The sequence below is a fragment of the Giraffa tippelskirchi genome, chromosome 1 (assembly GCF_054371585.1).
Source record: "Giraffa tippelskirchi isolate mGirTip1 chromosome 1, T2T-mGirTip1v1.2.pri, whole genome shotgun sequence".
NCBI lineage: Eukaryota > Metazoa > Chordata > Mammalia > Artiodactyla > Giraffidae > Giraffa > Giraffa tippelskirchi.
This window is the reverse complement of record NC_137275.1, coordinates 183,021,100-183,027,372: the sequence shown is the minus strand read 5'-3', so window position 1 is coordinate 183,027,372 and position 6,273 is coordinate 183,021,100. Positions and strand designations below refer to the sequence as shown.

General features: G+C 42.9%; 1 non-coding gene across 1 annotated transcript; it reads right to left on the bottom strand.

Annotated features, from left to right (window-relative positions):
• Nucleotides 1-4,090: 4,090 nt before the first annotated feature.
• TRNAC-GCA (transfer RNA cysteine (anticodon GCA)) lies at nucleotides 4,091-4,162 on the bottom strand. The gene has a single exon. It is a non-coding gene; the product is annotated as a tRNA-Cys (tRNA).
• Nucleotides 4,163-6,273: the final 2,111 nt, after the last annotated feature.

The window sequence follows — 6,273 nt, the reverse complement described above, 5'->3', positions numbered from 1 at the left end:
TTGGAGGACTCCAAAATCACTGCTGATGGTGATTGCAGCCATGAAATTAAAAGACGCTTACTCTTTGGAAGGAAAGTTATGACCAACCTAGACAGCATATTAAAAAACAGAGACATTACTTTTCAACAAGATCCGTCTAGTCAAGGCTAGGGTTTTTCCAGTGGTCATGTATGGATGTGAGAGTTGGACTATAAAGAAAGCTGAGTGCCGAAGAATTGATGCTTTTGAACTGTGATGTTGGAGAAGACTCTTGAGAGTCCCTTGGACTGCAAGGAGATCCAACCAGTCCATCCTGAAGTAGATCAGTGCTGGGTGTTCATTGGAAGGACTGATGTTGAAGCTGAAACTCCAACACGTTGGCCACCTGATGCGAAGAGCTGACTCACTGGAAAAGAACCTGATGCTGGGAAAGATTGAGGGTAGGAGGAGAAGGGGACGACAGAGGATGAAATGATCGAATAGTATCACCGACTCAATGGACATGGGTTTGGGTGGACTCTGGGGGTTGGTGATGGACAGGGAGGCCTGGCATGCTGTGGTTCATGGGGTCGCAAAGAGTCGGACATGACTGAGCAACTGAACTGAACTGAACTGAATGGTTTAGTGGTTTTCCCCACTTTCTTCAGTTTAAGTCTGAATTTGGCAATAAGGTGTTCATGATCTGAGCCACAATCCGCTCCCGGTCTTGTTTTTGCTGACTGTATAGAGTTTCTCCATCTTTGGCTGCAAAGAATATAATCAATCTGATTTCAGTGTCGGCCATCTGGTGATGTCTGTGTGTAGAGTCTTCTTTTGTTGGAAGAGAGTATTTGCTATGACCAGTAGAAAGTCTACTAAAGAGTAAACAAACAAAAAAAAAGCAGCATAATTTATTTTAAAATGGTTTCCTGTGATTTAGTATCACCATATTATATCATTATTTGAAGAACTGGCACCAGTGATAAAGAACCCACCCGCCAATGCAGGAGACATAAGAGTGGAGTTCAATCCCTGGGTTGAGAAGACCCCCTGGCGAAGGGAAGGGCTACCCAATCCAGTATCTAGCTTGGAGAATTCCATGGACAGAGGAGCCTGACAGACTATGGTCCATGGGGTCTCAAAGAGATGGACACAACTGAAGCAACTTACCACACATGCAACTATTCACTCATCCTGTGACTTAGTGTTGCCTTATAATATCATTGTTTGAAGAAGTGTTAAATATTCCAGAAAGCACTCAAAGTCCCACAAGAGCCCCCTACACTACAGGCTCCTTTGACGCCCTTAAAAGGAAACATATAAGGAAGCAAGTGAGAAGAAAAATGCTGCTTGGGAGAAGCCTTTGAGTCCACGCGTGCATTTGTGGTTTAAACATCTGCTTATCCAACCATCCAGGCTGCCTTTGTGAGCCCAGTAACCCTGGAGCTGAGTGAATGATTCCGTGGATTTCTGTGGGCTTGCTGATTTCCATAAGCAAGAGTCGTTTTCTTTTAAAGGGCTGATTACCATTGAAGAACTAATAATGCAGGAAGCTTAAAACCTGTGAGCACACTTTTTTTTTTCCTCTTTGTTCATTCTGGTCATGAGAAAATCTTAAAGTTCATCGGAATATTTTGTCAGTTAGATTATGAGTTGAAATGCCACAGGGCTAAAACCAGCTTTCTGCTGAAGCTATATTCCCCAGCCTGGCAGTCAGCTGGTTTGTTTTCATTTTGATTACTCAAATACTAGATTAGAGTTCATTTCATAAAAGTTTACTTGTAGTAAAATAATGATGAAATAGCATTATCATCTGGGATATTATGGTGAATAATTAGTGCCCTATGAACTTGAATAGCACAGTGTGATCTTTCTTGGTAAAATCTATATAGCATTTAAATAACATTCATCTGAAATGCCCAAACTTGTTTCTGAAATAAATAGATTTTTCTCTTCATCTAGATGGAATTTCTCATGATGGAACTAGAGAGAAAGTCCCTGCTTCCCCTAAGAATGCACTATTTTATATTATGTGAATATGTTAAATATATTGCAATTTATAATATATTTAATTCTGAGTTTATTGGATCATCAAGAAACCTGTGTGGGAGACAAAAAGGTATAATTCATTGGCATGTTGGTGAACTTCCCAGAAATTAAAAACGTTTATAACTTTAGTGATTGAGTATTACTCTCCCAAGTCAAGCTGCTCCCAATTTTTTTAATTTTAACCACATGTCAGCTGATAGATCATTTAAAATATCTTTGATTTAGATAATGCCATGATTTTCAACATGAAAACTTGGAGGAGTTAAAAACAATGAAGGAAGTTTCCATAACAAAATCGTGCTGTCTTCAAGTTCTTTGAGTCAGAGTTCACTGTACTTGGGCTTCCCTGGTGGCTCAGATAGTAAAGAATCTGCCTGCAATGTGGGAGATGTGGGTTTGATCACTGGGTCAGGAAGATCCCCTGGAGAAAGGAATGGCTACCCACTCCAGTATTCTTGCCTGGAGAATTTCATGGACAGAGAAGCCTGGCAGGCTATACAGTCCATGAGGTCGCAAAGAGTCAGACAAGACTGAGAGACCAACACTTTCACTTTTCACTTCACTTACAGGTATTAGACTGAAAAACAAGAAGAAAGTCAATCCTGAACCCTGTCTCAATCTAGCAGTGAGTGGCATTTATTCACAAGTTCATTAACTAACTGAAAAATAAGCCCCAGCCCTTCCGTCTCGTTATCAGAAGCATTTTCAGTGTGTGTTACTGTTGTGTTGTGCTCTTTTGCCCTGTACATTTCACTACTGAACTTGTGGAGCTCAACATAGTGTTTTTCTTTAAAATAGAAACCTCTCAACTCAAAAGGAAGAGAGAGAGACCGCACATTGGGACAGAATCCCCTGAGGGTTGGGCCCTGAACTCTCTCTTCTACCACCACTGCCACACAGACACCAGGGAGAAAAAGTAAATAATCATTATTAATGCAACCACAAAGTACCACACTTTATATTCTTGTAGAGAGGCATCATTCACTTATTTTGGAAAAGAAGTGTTTAATTGGGGTAGGAGGTATATGCCAATGGCTTCTCTGCTAACCTCATTGCAGGGTTAGTAACCTGTTAGTAACAGGAATGGCCGTTAAGAAAGGAGCACCACTCCCCGGGAACAATATATGAAAACTTGGGGCAAAATGTCTAAGTGGACACAAAAATACCTGCTGTCCTGAGCAAGTATAACAAAATATCCTAGTCGAGTGGCTTAGACAACAAATTTTTTCCTCACAGTTCTAGAGAGTGAGAAGTCTCAGATTAAAACAGATCTGGTGTTTGGTGAAAGAGCCCACTTCCTTGTGCATCAGTTCAATTCAGTCGCTCAGTTGTGTCCAACTTTGCGACCCCATAGACTGCAACACACCAGGCTTCCCTGTCCAACACCAACTCCCAGAGCTTGCTCAAACTCATGTCCATCAAGTTGATGATGCCATCCAACCATCTCATCCTCTGTCATTCTCTTCCCCTACCTTCAATCATCTTTCAGTGTCATATCTTTTTGCCTTTTCATACTGTTCATGGGGTTCTTAAGATAAGAATACTGAAGTCGTTTGCCATTCTCTTCTCCAGCTGACCATGTTTTGTCAGAACTCTTCACCATGACCTGTGCATCTTGGGTGGCCCTACACGGCATGGCTCATACTTTCACTGAGTTAGACAAGGCTGTGATCCACGTGATCAGTTTGGTTAGGCCTTGTGCATAGACAGCCATTTTCTCGTTGTGTCCTCACAAAGAAGGGAGGAAGACAAATACCATACAATGTCCCTTCTACGTGGAATATAAAATATGGCACAAATGAACCTATCTGAAATGGCAAACCACTCCAGTATTCTTGCCTGGAAAATCTCATGGACAGAGGAGCCTGGTGGGCTATACAGTCCATTGGGTTGCAAAAAGTCAGATACAACCAAGAGACCAACACTTTCACTTTAACAAGACAGCTGCTGCTGCTGCTAAGTCGCTTCAGTCGTGTCCGACTCTGTGCGACCCCATAGATGGCAGCCCACCAGGCTCCCCCGTCCCTGGGATTCTCCAGGCAAGAATACTGGAGTGGGTTGCCATTTCCTTCTCCAGGGGATCTTCCCAACCCAGGGATCGAACCCGGGTCTCCCGCTTTGCAGGCAGACGCTTTACCATCTGAGCCACCAGGGAAGCCAATACTGGAGTGAAGTGTAACAAAACAGAAACAGACTCAAAGACATGGAGATCAGATTTTTGGTTGCCAAGGGGGGTGGGGAGGGGCTGGAGTGAAAGTTTGGGTTAGTGGATGTAAGCTATTATATAGAGAGTGGATAAGCAACAAGGTCCTACTGTACAGCACAGGGATGCATAGCATGTCCTGTCATCTTGGATGGCCCCATCAGCCTAGATAGTTCCATGCTCTTCCCTTCCTCAATTTCAGTCTGGGTTACAAGCTGAGAAAGAATATTTCCCAGGTCAGTTCCATTTGTCTCTTAGTCTCCTGCATTGGCAGGCAAATTCCTCACCACTAGCACCACCTGGGAAGCCCCATTCATATCTAAACACCCAAACACTTCAGCCACATCAGGTTCTATGGATATTATTTACAGACAATGATTTCCCCCACTGATTCTTTCTCTATATAGTGGAGGTTTAACAAGAACATGTGTCCTCCCTACTGTGTTTACCACTCATTGTGTTTCACAGTACAATTCACCCTCAAGCCTGTGGGATCCTTTTGCTAAACTGTGAGTCACTGGAAATGCAGGAGGGTGGGGGGATCAGTCTTTATTGGTTAAGGTGGAGAAGAGAATATAGATGAAAATTACTTTTTAAAAATCTTATAGAAGGACAATCAGACTAAAGCATGCAAGACATAAGTATACTGTGGCCAGTTTGAAGAAATAGGGAGAGTGATGGAGGATTTCATCCACACTTTTTTTGGTGTATCTACCAGAAGAGAAAGCCCTTCAAGTGTTCATGGGCTAGCTCCCTGCCTCTGAAATAGCCTTGAGTTGTGTTTATTGTCAAGGTGTGTGCACAGTACATGAGCATTTAGCACACACACTAAAATCACAGCTTCAGGTCCCAAGTTTTGCAAAACACAACAAAGTCAATGTGTTTTCCAACTAAAAACAACTTACTGTATCATTTGTTCCATTACTCCCTCTTGTCAGTTGGTCCCTTCCTAAGCTCCAGGAACAAGGAACTGGTGTCCTATAGGAATGCCAAGATGAGAGAAGAGGAAATGTATGAAGAAGAAATGCAATTTTTAGGGAAAGGGGGTTTATTTTAGTGTAGGATAAAGTCAGACAACTAAGATCATGGCATCCGGTCCCATCACTTCATGGTAAATAAATGGGGAAACAGTGGCTGACTTTATTTTGGGGGGCTACAAAATCACTGCAGATGGCGATTACAGCCATGAAATTAAAAAACACTTACTTCTTAGAAGGAAAGTTGTGACCAACCTAGTTCAGTTCAGTCGCTCAGTTGTGTCCGACTCGTTGCGACCCCGTGAACCACAGCACGCCAGGCCTCTCTGTCCATCACCAACCCCTAGAGTCCACCCAAACCCACGTCCATCGAGTCAATGATACCATCCAGCCATCTCATCCTCTGTCATCCCCTTCTCCTCCTGCCCTCAATCTTTCCCAGCCTCAGGGTCTTTTCAAATGAGTCAGCTCCTTGCATCAGGTGGCCAAAGTATTGGAGTTTCAGCTTCAACCTCAGTCCTTCCAATGAACACCCAGGACTGATCTCCTTTAGGATGGACTGGTTGGATCTCCTTGCAGCCCAAGGGACTCTCAATAGTCTTCTCCAACACCACAGCTCAAAAGCATCAATTCTTCGACCCTCAGCTTTCTTTATAGTCCAACTATCAAATGCATACATGAGCACTGGAAAAACCCTAGCCTTGACTAGATGGACCTTTGTTGGCAAAGTAATGTCTCTGCTTTCTAATATGCTGTCTAGGCTGGTCATAACTTTCCTTCCAAGGAGTAAGCATATTTTAATTTCATGGCTGCAATCACCATCTGCAGTGACTTTGGAGCCCCCCAAAATAAAGTCAGCCACTGTTTCCACTGTTTCCCCATCTATCTGCCATGAAGTGATGGGACTGGATGCCATGATCTTAGTTTTCTGAATGTTGAGCTTTAAGCCAACTTTTCACTCTCCTCTTTCACTTTCATCAAGAGGCTCTTTAGTTCTTCTTCACTTTCTGCCAAAAGTGTGGTGTCATCTGTGTATCTGAGGTTATTGATACTTCTCCTGGCAATCTTGATTCTATCTTATGCTTC